This window comes from Rutidosis leptorrhynchoides, chromosome 5 (assembly GCF_046630445.1).
Source record: "Rutidosis leptorrhynchoides isolate AG116_Rl617_1_P2 chromosome 5, CSIRO_AGI_Rlap_v1, whole genome shotgun sequence".
Classification (NCBI taxonomy): domain Eukaryota; kingdom Viridiplantae; phylum Streptophyta; class Magnoliopsida; order Asterales; family Asteraceae; genus Rutidosis; species Rutidosis leptorrhynchoides.
Genome location: NC_092337.1, coordinates 264,652,225 through 264,676,920, shown reverse-complemented (window position 1 = coordinate 264,676,920; position 24,696 = coordinate 264,652,225).

Below are 24,696 nucleotides of genomic sequence, written 5' to 3'. Positions count from 1 at the left end.
AGTTTGTTAAGTTAAATCTCAACAATTTTAAATTGTGTTCATACATTCATTATAACCTCGACCAAATTCAGAAGATTCACGAACCGTTATATATAAATAAATATGTATATATATGTATATATATATATATATATTATAACTTGAGAATATTAATAAAGTATTAAACGTATAATACTTTACATGATCGTATTTATTTCAATATGTTTATCGATGGAATTAGAAGATAATATCAAATTGTTGATTTATCAGATACATTATGATATGATTACGGGTCTATGTTATGAGGTCCACTGTGATTTAAGAAATCTATTCTTTTTGACAACATTCAGAAAATGGTAAAGTGATTTATAAGTAAGAACGTGAAGTGTAAATAACTTAGATGTTGGATATCGACAAGTTAAGTAACTCGACATTTTTCATTAAGATGATTTCATACGTTTATTTAACCTTTGAACTTTATCCCATGCTTCACCAACAAACTGTAATTTAAAAACTTGAAACCTATTATGAATATATATGATTCTACTTTTTTAAAACATTTTATGATATAACGATTTCCATTATTTTAACCTTTAAACCAAATGATTCTTAAAAATATATTTGGTTTTGGAAAACAAATTTATTATATTTATTTGATTTAGTTTCAAACGTACAAAAACGTTTTCAGTTTAAAAAGAACTTTATTATTAAAACGTATATAACTTTTATAAATATCTAGAACCACTTTTGACAACTCATTACTTAACCAGTATGATAAAGATAACGATATTTATATTTTATTTTATTAAATATATATAACGATTTAAATTAATATTATATATATTTATACGCGTATTATACGTACATAGTTTTATACTTTTACTATACTTAAACTTTACCTTTACTTTATTTTTACTTTACTTTAACTTTAATAATTCACTTTAATAATTCATACTTTAATAATTCACTTTAATAATTCATATTTTAATAATTCACTTTAATAATTCAAACTTTAATAATTCACTTTAATAATTCATACTTTAATAATTCACTTTAATAATTCATACTTTAATAATTCAAAAATCTATTATAAATAGAATTCAATAGGTTTCATTATTTCATAGAAACTTGAAAATATTTTTCTCTAAACTCTCTCAATCAATTTACATATATATATTTACTCCGTATTATTTCAAGATATTATTAGTATACATAAAATATTACGTCAGAGTGCTGTCCGAGTGATTTCGAAATTGTTTTTCGAGTGGGATTGGATTAAGGAAATTATGGGTTATAGCTATGGAGGTGATTGGTATGGTTCATGGGTATGCTCGTGAGGTCAATATAGTGTTTATCATCTCCGTTGCGTCTACGTACCTTTCCTGCAATATTGAATCTCAATATTGATAAGTGAGTACTCATAATTTAACTTTTACATACTAATAGTGTATCCCTGACTAGTGCTCGAGTATATAGGATTATGCATGTTTGTACTTTTGATATTGCCTTTAGTTAGGTTATGTTGAATCCTGAATTAGTTATATATGTGACTGAGATAAGGTATAAGATATGCATGTCGTTAGAAAGCTAGCGAAAAATTAAGAACTTTTCATTTAGATATCGAATGATTTCGATGAACGGATTTGAAGTTATAGTCCATCGAATTTTTGTATTATTATTAAAAATGATTATTATTATCGTCGTTCTAGTTTTATCTTATTATTATTATTATTATCTTTATCAATAAAAGGATTTATCATTAAAAATTGTTATTTTTTTTATTATTACTATCGTTATTATCGTTAAAGTTATAATTAGTATTATTATTATTATCCAATTATTATTATTATTATTATTATTATTATTATTATTATTATTATTATTATTATTATTATTATTATTATTATTATTATTATTATTATTATTGGTATTATTATTATTATTATCATTATTAATATATATATATATATCATTATTTAAAAATGGTTATTGTTATTGTTATTGTTATTATTATTATTACTATATTATCATTAAGATAATTATTAGTATTATCGTTAATAATGTTATAGTAACTATCATTATTAATATTAGTGTAATTAAAACAAATATTTGTAACACCTAATTATTTTGATTACTATTATTATCATTATTACGAACACGATATAAAAGACGATTAAAAGCTATTAAACGAAACGATTAGGAAATAATGGGTAAGAGTATCATGATGAAATTAAAATATTATAAGATATTGATTTAGATAAAATTATCGTTCTTATTATTTTTATCATTACTATTATTATTAAAATTATCGTTAGTATTAAAACTATCATTTTAACAAAAATTATCATTTTAATAGAAATGTCATTATTACTATAAAATATCATTATTATTATTATTATTATTATTTTAAATAGAATTATTATTTTAAAGATAATATTAAAAATTATCATAAATATTAAAGTTATCATAATTAGAATTATCGTTTTATCATAATGTCATCTTAGTAATTATAAATATTGATATTTTTATAATAATAATTATTATTACAAAATAATACAACTTTTACTTACTATCATTATAGATATTATTTTATCAAATAAATATTTGATACAAACATATTTTACTACGTGTAATAACTTACTTTAATAATACGTATCATATTATCTTTATAATATTAAATGAACCCTATAAATTTTATTACTTAATATATATAAAAGTATATTTTATTATATAAATATAATATAAAATTTTATTTATTAATAAATAAATTATATTATTTACTCTAATAAATCTTTTAAAAATATTTAAAAATATAAAACGACGATATTTAAACTATATATTAATCATGTATAAATTTTTGGAAATTATTTTGAGTCAAATTTACTTTTGTTGACTTTTGCATATTAGTCTCGAGCATTAGGATTGTGGTACACTATGACTTGACCTAATTTGTTAGACAAATATTGACCAACACATAAATATATATAATTAATTTAGGTTCGTGAATCCGAGGCCAACCTTGCACTTGTTCAATGACGTTATATGTATTTTTACTACGAAATACAGTATGGTGAGTTTCATTTGCCTTTTTACCCTTTATATTTTTGGGACTGAGAATACATGCACTTTTATAAATGTTTGACGAAATAGACACAAGTAATTGAAACTACATTCTATGGTTGAATTATCGAAATCGAATATGCCCCTTTTTATTAAAGTCTGGTAATCTAAGAATTAGGGAACAGACACCCTAATTGACGCGAATCCTAAAGATAGATCTATTGGGCCTAACAAACCCCATCCAAAGTACCGGATGCTTTAGTACTTCGAAATTATATCATGTCCGAAGGAGGATCCCGGAATGATAGGGGATATTCTTATATGTATCTAGTTAATGTCAGTTACCAGGTGTTCACCATATGAATGATTATTTTTTTGTCTCTATGCATGGGACGTATATTTATGAGAACTGGAAATGAAATTCTTGTGGTCTATTAAAATGATGGAAATAAATGATTATGATAAACTAATGAACTCACCAACCTTTTGGTTGACACTTTAAAGCATGTTTATTCTCAGGTGTTAAAGAAATCTTCCGCTGTGCATTTGCTCATTTTAAAGATATTACTTGGAGTCTTTCATAGCATATTTCGAAGAATGTTGCATTCGAGTCATTGAGTTCATCAAAGATTATTATTAAATCAATTTATAGTTGGATAGTGGATATTATGAAATGGTATGCATGCCTGTCAATTTTTGATGTAAAGAAAGATTGTCTTTTAAAAATGAATGCAATGTTTGTAAAATGTATCATATAGAGGTCAAATACCTCGCAATGTAATCTACTATTGTGAATCGTTTATAATGTATATGAACGGGTCCTTTCATTTGGTATCAGAGCGGTGGTCTTAGCGAACCAGGTCTGCATTAGTGTGTCTAACTGATAAGTCGTTAGGATGCATTAGTGAGTCTGGACTTCGACCGTGTCTGCATGTCAAAAGTTTTGCTTATCATTTCTAGTCGGAAATCATCTGCTTATCATCCATAGGAAATTACCTGCTTATCATTATTAGTCTAGACACGTCTTGCTACATTAATTGCATGAGTAGTATATAGACAAATTTCATATCTTAGCGTATCTGCTAAATCATATCTTATCGTATCTGTTACTTTAAACTTTACCTGACATACCCCGCAAATTCCTCCGTAATCTATGAAATCTTTTGATCTCTATATATAGTTATCCTATGTAAATAGAATACCACCCGATAGCCGAAAAATCATTTTTATATCGAAAACCCTTTATCCAATCGTACGAAATGGAATTTGTCATCAGTTCAAGTCACTCGGATTCTGAAACGAAATCTCACTCAAGCTCCAAAAGCAGTGTGACCGGAATGGATCAACCAATCAGTCATCACCTATTCTGGATGAATTGGGGATGGGTTCGTAGCCTCCTCAATCATTGGAAACAAGAAGAAGGCGATCCTTTCCATCCACCACATTGCCCTCTTGGCGAAGAACCTGAAGCACTTACCGGCGAACCTGTTCGAGACACCATTTTCTCTCTCATTTCCAGGGTATCTCGTCACGATTATATACTACATCAAATTCTAGATTTTATTTATCCGCTCATTCCGACCGACAATCATCCTGGAATAATAGAAGAAGTCAACGAACTTCGCGCTCGGGTAGTCGCTTTGGAGAATATGGTGCAGAGATTACAAACACCAGCAGCAGCACCAGCAGCATAACCAGTACCACCATCATCAACGCCAACAGTACCATTACCACCTCCAACCACAACCGCGTTGTAAACCTCAACTTCACAATCTGTCCCACGAGCATCAACGTCATACGCACCATAGATACCAAGGAGTACCAACAACAATAACTGATGAAGTATTAATTCATAACTTCATTGGAGAAACATTCCGCGGCGATTATATAATCTCTAAAGTCTTAGAGATTATCTAATCTAGCCCCAACCATAAATCAGTTAAGCGAACCAAAATGATAGAAGGAAGAGTAGAAACCCTGACAAAAATGGTGTGTGATTAACAAGTTAAACTTGTTTTACCAACAGCATCAACAGTACCGTCAACGTCACCAGCATCGTCAGTACATTCAACATCAGAATCAACAACACCTATAACATCACAAACTCCATCAGTTCAAGAATCACTGTGGACATCATTACGAATCAATAACGTGTATATTGTATCAACAAGTTATGAAGAATTAACTCATTCCCTCTGAAGAAATTATATATATATATATATATATATATATATATATATATATATATATATATATATATATATATATATATATATATATATATATATTTTGAAATAAAAAATAAATCTTTCCGTGCTAAGCTATTGTCTGTGAATCTTAACTACTCAGTTAATTCATATTACAAATATGCAATAATGTACGTCCCTCACCCGCGACTTAACCATCGTTAACTACAATCTCTGTCTCAATTCAACAAATTCCAATTCCTAATAAATCAAGTATATATATTTGATTTTACACTTCATCATTGATGTAACCGAAACTTTTCAGATAACATCATTCGTACTTTGCGAAGTTCACAAGAATTTAACGAAAACCAACATCACATCTCAACAAATAACGAAGTATTGATTCATAATTTCAATATTATTGAAGAAATACTTATGTAACCTCTAAACCTTCAAGGAATTATTCAATTCTAGTTCCAACCGTAAATCGAATGAGTTTAATTTAGTATTAACTCATTAAAATCTATGTTACATCTGAGGAGAATACATACATATATATTTTCATAAAGACTGTAATAAAATTCTTATGTACAAAATATTAATTGTGAAAATTTTTTAACGGGTAGGTAATACTCGAGAGATATATATAAATTCACAATTAATATGTTACATTCTTCGAATCGGATTAAGAAATTATCAATTATACTTCCTACTTTCACAATAATATACATTCTTTCATAGAAATCAAAACAACCATACTCATTCAAACCCAATTAAGTATTCTGATTTTAAAATCTCAGAATTCAATTCGAGATATAACCGGTACCATTACTTTTAGATTCCTACATCTTTCAAAGCTATACTTTGACTTCAAAAGTGTGTTAGAACATCAAATGTATACAAACGATTACAATCTATGTTCAAACCCTTCGAAAATCTCTGAAGACACTTCAAATAATGAGCAATCGAGATGATGATCCAACCACATATTACCCACAGTTATGTACTTAAAAAGCTCTCGAAACCAAAGTCATAATTCAACACATATCTATGTCAGATCTTTTGGCATTTATTAGCAAAAATAACCTTGCAATTCCTTTGCAAAGTAGCAAATTATATCACAGCTCCAACAAGATAACTTCAATTTTTTCATTCGGAGTAGCCTTATCATAATTTTGATATATGTGATTACCCTTTTGTTACCGGAGAACCTTTCATATTCCACCACATTAGCAATAAACTTACCAACAACTTCACTGATCTTGGGCATTTCGAAGAATCTTTATATTTATCGAAACCTCATCATTTACTCATCTGCCTCTTGTAACGAGAATTGTCATACGAATCATTAGGATTTAGCAATCAGTATTTTGAAATCTCACAGCACGTTGACGCCAACAGTTATACATAACGTCTATTTCCAAGGCTTACATACTTCGAATGTGAAGTTTCTGAAAAACACTCTGAACCGCGAACTAGTTCTCGAAATGCTGATGAAGCAACAAAAACTGTAAACGACCTTAGCAGTAAAAAGTTTGATGATAAAGATTAGTGTATTAACAAAGCTCAGAAATAGAGAAGTTTTGGAACTGGAAAACGGATTGAGCAAAGTATGAAGAAGGCTGAGGACAAATCACAAAGACTGAACCTGCCTTCAAAGAATCCAAATGATTCAGTGTCTGCTGAAGTCATTAATGAATACCTTGCTCCTGACACTAAACCCTTACAGACAATATTCTTCATCATCCTCTGATATTAGAAATTCTAAGATATCATCGTATCTTTCATTATAAATATCCTCCATATTTCTGAAGATATTTCCATAAATATTCTTATCTGGAATCATTTATCTCTTTGCGCTATCTGTATTACATCAAAAAGGAAACTGTTTAGTTCCTATACTCTGTAAACCTTTGAGTTTAAAATATGAATGTTTTTGAAGTAGTGTTGGAAACTGAAGCATGAGTTAGTATAATATAATGACACTTGATCAACGTGATTATATTACAGTAATTCATGCTGAGTTTCTAAATGGAACGTGATGATTCACAGATCATAACATCATCATGTGCCATGTTATACGACTCTTGTATTCTATTTAACCTCTAAAATATCAAGAAAATATTTCTTGATGATTCGGCCTTTTCCAAGGTATTCTAGTAATTTGACAAGTCTAGATCGTGCCATCACAATTTCCTTCCTAGAACATTAACAATGTTCATTCCGAAAATCATATTTGTGAATTCTGGACCATTACAAGCGGTGCTTAATCGCAAGAAGAAGAAACGAAAGGACAAAACTCCGAAATAGAAATTGGGGTATAAATTGCAGCAAATAAAAGAGAGCATTAACTGTGGATGACAATGATTATAGAAGATAGAAACAGAGACTTTGAAATATAAGGGAAGATATAAAGCCCAACGACAAACCAAAAATTATAAACCATATATATCGATGCATATAGCAATATAAAGACACGGGAGAACTAGAAACACTATAAACCCAAGAGTATAGTAGAAGTAAATAGATTCTTCCGGTGGTAGATGAAAAAGAAGAATGACCGATATGAAAGTTATAAGTATGTCGAGAATCAGAACTGGATGGAGCATATTGATGAATACTTTAAAATATGAGTTGAGGGGGAAAGAATAGAAGGGGATGAAACATGACTAGGAACTTAGAAATCAACAGATTTAACTCACACAATGACGGAATAAGTGAATCAAACCCTCTAGTGAATAGGTTAAGCTTTTTGTGATTAATTTAGTTATACCACAACTAAATCAAGTGTGATTAGATCAACACCTAGAGCTATTATTCACCACCTGGGTGATTTGGGTTGAGAGAGAATCGGAGGAGCTCACCAGATCTGAGTGTGTGTAACAAATGAGAGGCTTAACCTAAAAATGAAGAACATAAGACTTTATATACCCCTGATGTTGACTCACCCGTATGATTCATCCATCACACATACGAGTTGGCTTCATCAGCCGTACGGGTGATCACTCACTCGTGTCTTCTCATTTAGGTTGTAATTGTGACTTAGCTCAGCATCAATCGTGCGTATGAGCCTGTCAGCCGTACGAGTGAGGCTTCACTTGGACGTCTGACTAAGTCTAACATAGTCAAACATCCACATCTCGTTCCTACAGTTACTGTAACCACATACAAACACGGATAGGATAATAACGAACGATCATGGTGGCCTATAAACTGTTGTACCTGCAATGGACGTGGGTAGATGTCTAGGGACTTGCATAAAATGCATCAACAGAATGTGTGAGTTGTAAGAAAAGGAAGGAGGTGAATTTATAATAAAATCTCCGACAGAACAATTAAAATGGACGATCGCATTTAAAGCCGAATCCTAATTCCTTTTGTTACCGGAGAATCAAATCTTATTACAAAGATTTTCTTCAGATCCCTTGAAATCTGGAAATCAATCATATCTACGTCAAATGATAAGATGAATCTACACTTACTCATTTCACTCTTCTATGTTAGCTTCATTCGTACTCTTCATATAAATGGATTGTTTATCCAAATTATTCACTGATGATAAAACTCTAATTTTCAGCCTGTATGCATCATGAAAACATACTTATTATCATTCACGACCTTTCCACTCAAATTTCGGGACGAAATTTCTTTAACGGGTAGGTACTGTGACAACCCAGAAATTTCCAATCAAATTTAAACTTTATCTTTATATTATTCCGACACGATAAGCAAAGTTTGTTAAGTTAAATCTCAAGAATTTTAAATTGTGTTCATACATTCATTATAACCTCAACCAAATTCAGACGATTCACGAACCGTTATATATAAATAAATATGTATATATATGTATATATATATTATAACTTGAGAATATTAATAAAGTATTAAACGTATAATACTTTACATGATCGTATTTATTTCAATATGTTTATCGATGGAATTAGAAGATAATATCAAATTGTTGATTTATCAGATACATTATGATATGATTACGGGTCTATGTTATGAGGTCCACTGTGATTTAAGAAATCTATTCTTTTTGACAACATTCGGAAAATGGTAAAGTGATTTATAAGAAAGAACGTGAAGTGTAAATAACTTAGATGTTGGATATCGACAAGTTAAGTAACTCGACATTTTTCATTAAGATGATTTCATACGTTTATTTAACCTTTGAACTTTATCACATGCTTCACCAACAAACTGTAATTTAAAAACTTGAAACCTATTATGAATATATATGATTCTACTTTTTTAAAACATTTTATGATATAACGATTTCCATTATTTTAACCTTTAAACCAAATGATTCTTAAAAATATATTTGGTTTTGGAAAACAAAATTATTATATTTATTTGATTTAGTTTCAAACGTACAAAAACGTTTTCAGTTTAAAAAGAACTTTATTATTAAAACGTATATAACTTTTATAAATATCTAGAACCACTTTTGACAACTCATTACTTAACCAGTATGATAAAGATAACGATATTTATATTTTATTTTATTAAATATATATAACGATTTAAATTAATATTATATATATTTATACGCGTATTATACGTACATAGTTTTATACTTTTACTATACTTAAACTTTACCTTTATTTTATTTTTACTTTACTTTAACTTTAATAATTCACTTTAATAATTCATACTTTAGTAATTCACTTTAATAATTCATACTTTAATAATTCACTTTAATAATTCAAACTTTAATAATTCACTTTAATAATTCATACTTTAATAATTCACTTTAATAATTCATACTTTAATAATTCAAAAACTATTATAAATAGAATTCAATAGGTTTCATTATTTAATAGAAACTTGAAAATATTTTTCTCTAAACTCTCTCAATCAATTTACATATATATATTTACTCCGTATTATTTCAAGATATTATTAGTATACATAAAATATTACGTCAGAGTGTTGTCCGAGTGATTTCGAAATTGTTTTTCGAGTGGGATTGGATTAAGGAAATTATGGGTTATAGCTATGGAGGTGATTGGTATGGTTCATGGGTATGCTCGTGAGGTCAATATAGTGTTTATCATCTCCGTTGCGTCTACGTACCTTTCCTGCAATATTGAATCTCAATATTGATACGTGAGTACTCATAATTTAACTTTTACATACTAATAGTGTATCCCTGACTAGTGCTCGAGTATATAGGATTATGCATGTTTGTACTTTTGATATTGCCTTTAGTTAGGTTATGTTGAATCCTGAATTAGTTATATATGCGACTGAGATAAGGTATAAGATATGCATGTCGTTGGAAACCTAGCGAAAAATTAAGAACTTTTCATTTAGACATCGAATGATTTCGATGAACGGATTTGAAGTTATAGTCCATCGAATTTTTGTATTATTATTAAAAATGATTATTATTATCGTCGTTATTATCGTCGTTCTAGTTTTAGCTTATTATTATTATTATTATCTTTATCAATAAAAGGATTTATCATTAAAAATTGTTATTTTTTTTATTATTACTATCGTTATTATCGTTAAAGTTATAATTAGTATTATTATTATTATCCAATTATTATTATTATTATTATTATTATTATTATTATTATTATTATTATTATTATTATTATTATTATTATTATTATTATTATTATTATTATTATTATTATTGGTATTATTATTATTATTATCATTATTAATATATATATATATCATTATTTAAAAATAGTTATTGTTATTGTTATTATTATTATTACTATATTATCATTAAGATAATTATTAGTATTATCGTTAATAATGTTATAGTAACTATCATTATTAATATTAGTGTAATTAAAACAAATATTTGTAACACCTAATTATTTTGATTACTATTATTATCATTATTACGAACACGATATAAAAGACGATTAAAAGCTATTAAACGAAACGATTAGGAAATAATGGGTAAGAGTATCATGATGAAATTAAAATATTATAAGATATTGATTTAGATAAAATTATCGTTCTTATTATTTTTATCATTACTATTATTATTAAAATTATCGTTAGTATTAAAACTATCATTTTAACAAAAATTATCATTTTAATATAAATGTCATTATTACTATAAAATATCATTATTATTATTATTATTTTAAATAGAATTATTATTTTAAAGATAATATTAAAAATTATCATAAATATTAAAGTTATCATAATTAGAATTATCGTTTTATCATAATGTCATCTTAGTAATTTTAAATATTGATATTTTTATAATAATAATTATTATTACAAAATAATACAACTTTTACTTACTATCATTATAGATATTATTTTATCAAATAAATATTTGATACAAACATATTTTACTACGTGTAATAACTTACTTTAATAATACGTATCATATTATCTTTATAATATTAAATGAACCCTATAAATTTTATTACTTAATATATATAAAAGTATATTTTATTATATAAATATAATATAAAATTTTATTTATTAATAAATTAATTATATTATTTACTCTAATAAATCTTTTAAAAATATTTAAAAATATAAAACGACGATATTTAAACTATATATTAATCATGTATAAATTTTTGGAAATTATTTTGAGTCAAATTTACTTTTGTTGACTTTTGCATATTAGTCTCGAGCATTAGGATTGTGGTACACTATGACTTGACCTAATTTGTTAGACAAATATTGACCAACACATAAATATATATAATTAATTTAGGTTCGTGAATCCGAGGCCAACCTTGCACTTGTTCAATGACGTTATATGTATTTTTACTATGAAATACAGTATGGTGAGTTTCATTTGCCTTTTTACCCTTTATATTTTTGGGACTGAGAATACATGCGCTTTTATAAATGTTTGACGAAATAGACACAAGTAATTGAAACTACATTCTATGGTTGAATTATCGAAATTGAATATGCCCCTTTTTATTAAAGTCTGGTAATCTAAGAATTAGGGAACAGACACCCTAATTGACGCGAATCCTAAAGATAGATCTATTGGGCCTAACAAACCCCATCCAAAGTACCGAATGCTTTAGTACTTCGAAATTATATCATGTCCGAAGGAGGATCCCGGAATGATAGGGGATATTCTTATATGTATCTAGTTAATGTCGGTTACCAGGTGTTCACCATATGAATGATTATTTTTTTGTCTCTATGCATGGGACGTATATTTATGAGAACTGGAAATGAAATTCTTGTGGTCTATTAAAATGATAGAAATAAATGATTATGATAAACTAATGAACTCACCAACCTTTTGGTTGACATTTTAAAGCATGTTTATTCTCAGGTGTTAAAGAAATCTTCCGCTGTGCATTTGCTCATTTTAAAGATATTACTTGGAGTCTTTCATAGCATATTTCGAAGAACGTTGCATTCGAGTCATTGAGTTCATCAAAGATTATTATTAAATCAATTTATAGTTGGATAGTGGATATTATGAAATGGTATGCATGCCTGTCAATTTTTGATGTAAAGAAAGATTGTCTTTTAAAAACGAATGCAATATTTGTAAAATGTATCATATAGAGGTCAAATACCTCGCAATGTAATCAACTATTGTGAATCGTTTATAATGTATATGAACGGGTCCTTTCACGATATGATGATGATTGTAGGATGCTACAATGATAATAATAAGTGAATGATGATGATGAATGATAATTATGATACGATAATGATAATACAATGATATTGATGATACGATGATGATAAATATGCAGTTGAAGATGATGACAATTAAGATAGATAATTGATTGATGATGACAATTACTGTATGAAAATAATATCAATAAAGATGATTAAGATAATCATGGTGTTGATGTTATTATGATTATAATGATAAAGATTAGGATGTCGATAGTATATGTTAAAAGAATTAATGGTGCAAATTATATCGAATAGAAACAGATGGAGCAATGGTTTAAGGATTTGTTGGGTTAGCGGGAGATCTTGAGTTCGAGCCCTATCCGAGGCATTCTTTTTAGGGAAAAAGTTTTTAAAGGTAGTTTCAAGTATTATTATTTTTATTGTTATTATTATTATTAATTGTTGTTGTTATTAAGTTAATTACTATTATTACTAACATTAATAACATGAATATTAGTATTATTAATATTATTATCATTATTGTTACTACTAAGTATTATCATTAAGTATTAGGAGTATTATTAATATTATTATTATTATTAAAATAGGCATTATGATTATTATTATTATGATTACGATGATTATTATTATTATTATTTTGAAAACAATACAAATTATCATCATTAACATTAGTATTAGTATCATTTTTACTATTATTATTATTATTATTATTATTATTATTATTATTATATTATTAAACATATGTATCATTATTAACAATATCATTTTATTATTAGTATTCCTTAAAATTATCATTTTTGAAATTAGTATTATTAAAATATAACATTTTTTTTATCATTTTATTATTAGTATTATCATTATTATTAAAAATATTATCATTTTTATTAATATCATTACTATTATTATTTTAGTATTATTATAATTATTATTTTTTTTAAAAACAAATGTATCTATATAAAAATATATTGAAAGTCAACTAATATTACATACTAATATGTTTTTAACTAATATATTACCATTTATATTGATAAAATTTTAATTAAATTATATATCGTATATTTATTATAAGTATAATTATATTTAAAGATATTAATTTTAATAAATTATAAAATATAAGTAAACTTAGTTGGTTAAATGGGATATGTGTTAATATATATATATACTACTGATATAGGTTCATGAATCCGAGGCCAACCTTGCATTGTTCCGTTTCGTCGTATGAATATTTTTACTACAAAATATTGTAGAGTGACTTTCATTTGCTCCATTTTTAAATGCTTTTGCAATATATATTTTTGGAACCGAGAATACATGCGCTATTTTTATAACTGTTTTACGAAATAGACACAAGTAATTGAAACTACATTATATGGTTGAATGGATCGAAGCCGAATATCCCCCTTTTAAACTTGGTAGCCTAAGAATTAGGGAACAGACCCCCTAATTTACGCGAATCCTAAAGATAGATCTATCGGGCCCAACAAGCCCCATTCTGGAATTTAGAATGCTTTAGTATTTTGAAATTATCATGTCCGATGAGTGTCCCGGAATGATGGGGATATTCTATATGCATCTTGTTAATGTCGGTTACCAGGTGTTCAATCCATATGAATGATTATTTTTGTCTCTATGCATGGGACATATATTTATGAGAAATGAAAATCTTGTGGTCTATTAAAATGATGGAAATGAATATTTATGATAAACTAATGAACTCACCAACCTTTTGGTTGACACTTTAAAGCATGTTTATTCTCATGTATGAAAGAAATCTTCCGCTGTGCATTTGCTCATTTTAGAGATGTTACTTGGAGTCATTCATGAAATATTTCCAAAGACGTTGCATTCGAGTCATTGAGTTCATTAAGATTATTATTAAGTCAATTATAGTTTGATATATTATGAAATGGTATGCATGCCGTCAACTTTCGATGTAATGAAAGTTTGTCTTTTAAAAACGAATGCAATGTTTGTAAAATGTATCATATAGAGGTCAAGTACCTCGCGATGTAACCAAATGTAATGTATTCGTCCTGATGGATTAGGACGGGTCATGAAAGCTGATATCAGAACAGTGGTCTTAGTAGACCAGGTCTTGCATTAGTGTGTCTAACTGATAGTTATTTAGATGCAATAGTGAGTCTGGACTTTGACCGTGTCTGCATGACAAAAGTTTTGCTTATCATTTCTTGTCGAAAATTACCTGCTTATCATTCTTAGTCTAGACACATCTTACTGCATTGATTGCATGAATAGTGTATAGACAAAATTCATATCTAGCGTATCTGCTAATTCATATCTTAGCATATCTGTTACTGTAGACTTTGCCTTACATATTCCGTAACTTCCTCCGTAATCTATGAAATCTTTTGTTCTATATATATATATATATATATATATATATATATATATATATATATATATATATATATATATATATATATATATATATATATATATATATATATATATTCTATGTATTTAGGATACCATCTAAGAGCTGGAAATCATTTCATATAGAAAAATCCTTTACTCTATCGTACGAAATGGAACATGTCACTAGTTCAAGTTATTCGGAACCCGACAACTATTTCGACATGGATGTTCACCTAAACTCCGGAAGCAGCGTCACCAGAATGAATCAACCAATCAGCCATCTCTAATTCATCTGATGGGTTCGTAGCCTACTTAATCATTAGAGACAAGAAGAAGGTGATCCTTTCCATCCACCACATTCCCCTCTTGGCGATGAACATGAAGCGCTCACCAGCGAACCAATCCGAAACACCATTTTCTCTCTCATTTCCAGAGTATCTCATCATGATTATATACTATCATAGATTCTAGATCTTATTATCCGCTCGTTCTGACCGACAGTCATCCTGGAATAATAGAAGAAGTCAACGAACTTCGCGCTCAAGTAATCAATTTAGAAAACATGGTGCAAAATCTACCAACTTCAGCAACATCACTGGCACCAACAGTACCACCAAAATCAGTACCGATAGCACTAATACTACCAACAACAACATCTGCATCACACGCCTCAACCTCGCAATCTATACCTCAATCATAATCATCGTTCTACATCTTGTTCTACATTGATTATTTTCGTTTTACATATCGTTCTACATCATTTATCTTCGTTCTACATGGAGATTATGTAATCTCTAATGTTTTAGAGATTATGTATTCTAGTTCTAACCGTAAATCTGATGAGTTTAATATCACATTGACTCATTAAATCCATGATTACGTCTGAAGAAAATATATATGTATATATGTTTTCATAAAGATTGTAATTAAAATTTTTATTGTACAAACTGTTAATGTTAAAAATATTTTAACGGGTAGGTAATACCCGAGGAATATTTAGATTTCGCATTAATAAGTTACACTGTACATTCTTCGAATCTAATTCAACAGTCATTTACTATCCTACTTACAACCACAGATATACGAATCCGTTCATCACAGAATAACCATTTTCATTCAATTTCATATTTGGGTTTCGACTTATCAGAATCCAACAAGTGGCATAATGAAGAAAACATTGGACAAAAATAAAATTTGTTAGAAACAGACAAATTAATTATGAGAAATTTTGTTAAGAATCCACGCTAACTGTTCCTAGCTAACTGTTCCTAGCTAACTAATTACATTTTATTTATCATAATTTATCTATCACAATTTATATTCTCGCAATTTTATTTATCGTCATTTAATTTCTGTTATTTATTTTACGCACTTTAAATATCGGGACACGTATACAAGGTTTTGACATATCATATCGACGCATCTATATATATTATTTGGAATAACCATAGACACTCTATATGCAGTAATGCTGGAGTTAGCTATACAGGGTTGAGGTTGATTCTACAATAATATATATACTTTGAGTTATGATCGAGTCTGAGACGTACCCGGGTCACGATACGTATTAATTAATTCGAATATTATAAACTATATATGAATTATTGAGTTAGTGATTGTGGACTGCTAACTGTGGACTATTATGATTGGACAATTAAAATGAATTAAAATATTGATTATAACATATGAAACTAAAACATTCTTTGAGTTTGCCACTTGATTTCATCTTAAACCTCATTTGTATCTTGACGATTACAATCTCCGTTCAAACCTTTCATGATTCTTGAAAACACCTCAATCCAGAGGATGAACCAACCGCACTTCATATACGAAAGAAAAGATTGATGCATATAGTTATGCACCTGAAAACACACGGAACCTGAGTAAACGTTTAACACGTATCTGTGTTAGCTCCTTTGGTGTTGTTATTACCGAAAATAACTTTGCAATCCCTTTTCAAAGTAGCCAATTTTGTCACAGCTCCAGCAAGTAAACTTCGACTCTTCGTTCGAAACAACCTTATTAACACCTTGATATATATATGTGAGCTCTTTTATTGCTATCGGGGAACCTTTTATATTTCACCATATTACCATCAGTGTTTAATTATCTAAAAACACAATTCTCCTGAAACCACCTCGGATTGATAACCGATGATTCAGATATCGTAACATTAAATGCAGAAGAAACAGAAAAATTGTAGATGGTCTAAACGGCTAAAAGTTTGATGATAAAGAAAGGAGTGTTAGGAACGCTCGATAGAAAATTTGGTACTGAAAAACAGATTGAGCAAACCATGAAGGAGACCAAGGCCAAATACAAGGACCATACCATATATTCAAAGAAACCAGATAATTGTGGATCCGATAAAACCTTTAACGAATATCTTGCTTCGTACTCATGTTAAAATCTTGCGGAAAATCTTTCTTCATCAACCATTGAACTTAGAAATTCCAAAATATCATCATAAATATCTTCGATATTTCTGAAGATATTTTCTTAAATATTCTCATCCGAAATTATTTATCTCTTCGTGCTATCTATATCAAAAGGAAACTACTTTAGTTTCTAAAGAAAACACGATAAGACACACTAATGTATCCTAACAAACTCGATAAGACACACTAATGCAAATTTCTGGTTCTCTAAGACCAACGCTCGGATACCAACTGAAATGTCCCGTTCATATTGATTATAAATGTTCCATATTAATTGATTTCGTCGCGAGGTTTTGACCTCTATATGAGACGTTTTTCAAAGACTGCATTCATTTTTAAAACAACCATAACCTTTATTTTATCTAGAAAGGTTTAAAAAGCATTACGTGGATTATCAAATAATGATAATCTAAAATATACCATTTACACACGACCATTACATAATGGTTTTCAATAAGAATATATTATATCAAAAATAAGTTTCTTGAATGCAGTTTTTACATAATATCATACAAGCATGGACTCCAAATATTGTCCTTATTTTAGTATGCAACAGCGGAAGCTCTTAATAATCACCTAAGAATAAACATGTTTAAAACATCAACAAAAATGTTGGTGAGTTATAGGTTTAACCTATATATTATCAAATCATAATAATAAACCACAAGATTTCATATTTCAATATTCATCCCATACATAGAGATAAAAATCATTCATATGGTGAACACCTGGTAACCGACATTAACAAGATGCATATAAGAATATCCCCTATCAATCCGGGAAATCCTTCGGACATGATAAAAATGAATTCGAAGTACTAAAGCATCCGGTACTTTGGATGGGGTTCATTAGGCCCAATAGATCTATCTTTAGGATTCGCGTCAATCAGTAGATCGGTTTACTAATTCTTAGGTCAAGCAAAAGGGGCATATTCGGCTTCGATCATTCACCCATATAATGTAGTTTCATTTACTTGTATCTATTTCCTAAAACATTTATAAAACTGCATGAATTCTCATCCTAAAATATTAGATTTTAAAAGTGGGACTATAACTCACTTTCACAGATTTTTACTTCGTCGGGAAGTAAGACTTGGCCACTGGTCAATTCACGAACCTATAACAAATATGTACATATATATCAAAGTATGTTCAAAATATATTTACAACACTTTTAATACATTTTAATGTTTTAAGTTTATTAAGTCAGCTGTCCTCGTTAGTAACCTACATCTAGTTGTCCATAGTTAAATATACAGAAATAAATTGATATATATTATCTTGAATCAATCCAAGACCCAGTGTACACACGTCTCAGGCTAGATCACAACTCAAAGTATATATATTTTTGGAATCAACCTCAACCATGTATAGCTAACTCCAACATTACTGCATATAGAGTGTCTATGGTTGTTCCAAATAATATATATAGATGGGTCGATATGATATGTCAAAACATTTGCATACGTGTCTATGGTATCCCAAGATTACATAATATATTAGAATACATGTATAATACAATATAAGTTAGCTAGGATATGATTTGTATAGAATTGTTACAATATTTCCCGTAGCTACAACAATCAAAAATATCCAATCGTGTTTTACCCATAACGTCTTCGTTTTAAATCCGTTTTGAGTGAATCAAATTGCTATGGTTTCATATTGAACTCTATTTTATGAATCTAAACAGAAAAAGTATAGGTTTATAATTGGAAATATAAGTTACAAGTCGTTTTTGTAAGAGGTAGTCATTTCAGTCGAAAGAACGACGTCTTGATGACCATTTTGAAAAACATACTTCCACTTTGAGTTTAACCATGATTTTTTTGATATAGTTTCATGTTCATAAGAAAAATCATTTTCCCAGAAGAACAACTTTTAAATCAAAGTTTATCATAGTTTTAATTATCAAACCCAAAACAGCCAGCGGTGTTACTACGACGGCGTATGTCCGATTTTACGGTGTTTTTCATGTTTTCAGGTTTTAAATCATTAAGTTCGCATATCATATAGATATAGAACATGTGTTTAGTTGATTTTAAATGTCAAGTTAGAAGGATTAACTCTTGTTTGCGAACAAGTTTATGTAACATCCCGTGATTTTCCGTTAAATTTATTTTAACACCGTCTTTTTTTTATAATATCTTTCGTTATTCAAATTTGTATCTTTCGTTAACTAACGTTCATAATATTCTCGTTATCTAATTATAACGTCATCCGTTACTCGAACGTTTTTAAAATATTCGTTGGGTTAATTCCCGCACCCGCTTTGAAACTCTAGGGACCGAGATTGCCAAATGGGCTAACTAGTTGACTAGGTCAACTAGTCAACCCACTTACCACATCCATTCATTTCATCTCCACCTCCCACCTTCATCCTCCTCTTTCTCTCTACTTCCCATTTTTGAACTCAAAACCCTCAAACATAAAATCATCATCTAAATCCGATTGGAGAAGCAAACATCAAAACAAATTACATTTTCGTGATCCTCTCTTCATCCTCTACATTTTGATACCAATATCATCAAGTTTGGGTAACTTTCTAAAAACACTAGTTTTCTTTAAATTTGTGTTCTTGACTTAAAAGTATGTTAATTAGTGTCTATGGCTCATTGTGATGTCGTGTATGTAATTTGTATGCTCGATTTGTTGTTTTTGGTGTAACTAGTTCATTATGAAAATTACTTGCTAAATCCTTGATTTTGGATGATCAAATGTTATTAGATTGTTAATGTGCATGTTTTAAAAGTGTTACTAGTATCATTAGCTTCATTTTGATGTATAGATTGATTAAAGAAACTTCATAAACGCGATTATTGATTTTGTGAACTTTTGGTTAGGGTTTGATAGCTTTAAAACGAACTTTTGATGCATTGAATGCTTGTTAATGTTATTGATAAGTGTTTAGTTGTATTACATGTTTCATTACCTTCAAAACGGCATATCATACATGTAAATTGGATTCCCGGAACTTGAAATGCATCTTGATGAACTTGAAACTTTGATTTTGGACGTTTAACGAACTTTCGACGAGATTTTTGTTGTCTAAAATGATAAATTTGATTTAGGAAATGTATCTAGTTGTGTTCCTTGTCGAAAGAGCTTTCCGGTGATATAAAATACATGTCTTGATTGTTTGCGGATCATAAACTAGGATTGATTGAAGTTTGGCTCGTGCCTTGTGTTTTCTGCAAACAGGACCTGTAAGCCTTTTGGGACGCCGTCCCAACCTCCTAGACGCCATCCCACCCTTCATATTGGGACGCCGTCCTGACAATTGGGATGCCGTCCCACTCTTCATATCAGGACACCGTCCTGATTTTTGGGACACCGTCCTGATACACTAAAATGGGCTGTTTGCTTTGATCTTTTGACGTAAAATGTTTGCTATGCTACGGACCTCCGATTAACATGAAACTTGGCCAACATGCTCATATATGATTATATAACTTAGAAAAATTGTCGGATACCCAACCCGATCCCGTTGACTTTTCCGTTGACTTTGACCCGACCAAGTTTGACTTTTTGTCAAACTTAACCAAATACTTATGCAACCTTTCTAACATGATTATTTACTTGTAACTTGCATGAAACTTGACTAGTTGATTCACATGTTAATATAATCGAGTCGTAACGAGCCATAGGACTAATTGAACATCTTTGACCGTTTGTGCTTACCGATATTGATATAACCTATATGTTTAGGTCAAGACTAGCTTTGTCTTTGCACGCGTTTACTTGTTGAAGTACTTTATTAACTCTCGCGCTCAAGGTGAGATCATAGTCCCACCTTTTCAACAACTTTTATACTTTTAAATCGTGGGCTGAGAAAACATATACTTTGTTACATCTTGTACTACTTACTTTTATGTTTTGAACACAAGTGTGAAAACAAACATTCCACGTGCGAGTTAGAACAAAAATGCCTCAATTCGATTATCATTAGTTACACTTGCAGGGTGTAAGCGAGAAATTATATTGTGTGGCCATACGGGTTTAACAAACCCTCATTCGGACGGTTCGCTACCGTTATGCGGATGAAATATATTTTTGTGTTTTAGTGTGGGTTCTAGCACTGTGTGATGGGGTAACGTTGGTTAAGTTTTGATAATTGAGTGCTCGCGTATAACAACACTTTTGGAATGCAAATGATTTGGATAATCTACGTTATGGAAATACAAAATCTTGTGGTTCAAAAACAACGTTTAATACTTACTAAACCTATGATTTCACCAACGTTTTCGTTGACAGATTCTTCTATGTTTTCTCAGGTTTTGAATGCTTAGTGATACATGCTTCCGCACTCTTTTGATACTTGCTTGGATGTCGAGTATACATGCATTTTGGAGCATCTTTTGAACTTATTTAAACTGTGTCGCATAGTTTTCATTTGTACTTATAACGTTGTAACTTAACTTGTGGTCAATTATCTTTGTAAACTTTGAAATAATCTTTACACTTGCATGGATGCGACATATTTTGGGTCAAACGTCTGTTTTAAAGACTTATGACCAGGAAATGGGACCTACGTAGTCGACGCCGTCACTTGACGATTTGTCGGGGTCGCTACAAGTGGTATCAGAGCCTTGGTTGTAGGGATTTAGAGTTCATTTGTGTCCACCCCGAGTCATAGGGTACATAGGTGAACCTAGACTACAACTGGCATATAGACTGAAGTAGGAATTACTTGACTATTTGTGCATCTATACTCGAACTCTTCTATCATATCTAACTCGTATTCGATCTTGATCTTACGTTGATAAATTTTGTTGACGCGCCACCTTGACTTTATGAAGTAATGTTAAATGCACATGAGAATCAGGGTAATATAATTTCCGGGATTATATTACGGTGATTCATATGGACATTCCGACATTATGACATAAAGAATTTAAGGCGAGTCAAGGAAAATTTTCTCTACATCATCATTCCCTATCATGATTAGTATTATTGAGAATACTAATCAACGATATTCTTGTGTCTTGAAGGAACAATGCCTCCCCGTCGCGGGCCACGTAATGAAACTTCCGAACAAGCTTTTCAACGCATGATAGCCACCGCCATAGGTGCGGCTATGGCTAGTATCTCCTCCGACATCAATAACAACCATAACCACAACAACCATAGAGTCGGTAATTCAAACGAGGGTTGCTCCTACAAAACTTTCATGGGGTGCAAACCTCACACCTTCGATGGGACCGGAGGACCGGTTGTGCTCACCCGATGGTTTGAGCAAACAGAAGCCGTTTTTAGCATAAGCGGTTGTCGGGACCAAGACAACGTCAAATATTCCACCCACACTTTCGCCGGTATCGCCCTCACATGGTGGAATACGTATGTGCTGTCGGTGGGTATCGATGAAGCTCACACTCTCTCATGGGCCGACTTAAAGAAAAAGATGATCACCGAATACTTCCCGCGCGAAGAGACCCGTAAGCTCGAACACGAACTAAGAACTTTAAAAGCGGTCGGGAATGACCTAAAGGCATATAATCAACGATTTTCTGAGCTATCCTTGATGTGCCCAAACCTCGTGACCCCCGAACCTCTAAGGGTTGAACTTTACATGGATGGTCTTCCCAAGAGCATCAAACAAGGAGTAATGTCATCCAAACCCAGTAATCACCAAGAGGCCCTGAATATGGCCCGTCAATTGATCGAAACGGTAGACGAGATTGAAGTGCCGGCACCTAAAGCCGAGGATGAGTCGGGTGACAACAAAAGAAAATGGGAAGCCCCCTAATCGAGCAACTACAACAACAACTTTGCCAAGGAACCTCTCACCCCCGTCGGCAAGAAAAGTTATGCCGGGACACGACCTTTTTGCAGCAAATGCCACAAGCATCATTTTGGTGAATGTGGCAAGCTAATTTGCCATCGGTGCCAAGGTAGTGGTCATATTGCCAAGTATTGTGGAAGTACCGCCCCCGTCACTCAAAAGGGGCCCGACGCACCAAAGCCGAGTATTTGCTACAAATGTGGCCAATCGGGTCATTTTAGGAATGAATGCCCAAAGAATAAAGCAAAAACCAACGCGCGCCGTTGAACTTACAACATCGACACCTAGGATGCCCGAGACGATGATGGACTAGTCACGGGTACGTTCCTTCACAATAAACCGTATATTTCATACTTATTCGATTCGAGTACCGTTAGACGTTTTATAACCAAGGATTTGACTCGTGCTCTTTATATTCCACCTCTTTCCCCCAGATACTACTTAGACGATTTAAGTGACCGACGGAAAATATTGAATGCCTATAAATTTTATCGGAGGATATGCGTTAAGAAATTGGACTCGACACCTATAGAACTAAGGAACTCAAAACCTATTCATTAAGGAGAAATTGTTGCCCTACATTTATGTATAGATTATTATGAACTAAGTAACTTTTGGTTGGAAACCAATACTCTCTTCCTCGTATCCATTACCTCATGATTATTTGCGTGGATCCCGTGTATTCCAAATCGACCTCCGTTCTGGTTATCGTCAATTGGGGGTTAAGGGAGACGATGTCTCCTAAGCCATTTTCCGAGCTCGCAACGTTAGTTGTAAATCCCTCTTAGTACCGTTTGATTTATTTAGGACTCCGTCCGTATTCATGAACCTCCTAAACGACGTATGCAAACTTATCTAGACAAATCCGTTATCGTATTTATTGATGATATCTTAACCTATTCAAGTAAAGAAGGAAAACGAACAACTTTACCGTCTTACGCTCGAACTGTTGAGAAAAGAGCAACTCCATACCAAATTCTCCAAGTGGGAATTTTTGTTGAACGAAGTCCAATTTTTCTCGACCATGATGTTAATGGTCAAGGCATTACAATCAATCTCGAAATCAAGCCGCACGTAATCAGGAAACTCTCCCCACTCAGACTTGTATTCGTAAAAATCTTAGATCTCGCCGGTTATTACCGAAGATTCATTTCTGACTTTTCTCGTGTTACACGACTTCTAACCTCGTTAACTCATTGAAGGAAAATTTAAACCCCTCCGTGCCCGAACCTTGAGCGTGATTTTTCACACCAACATTACTAGCT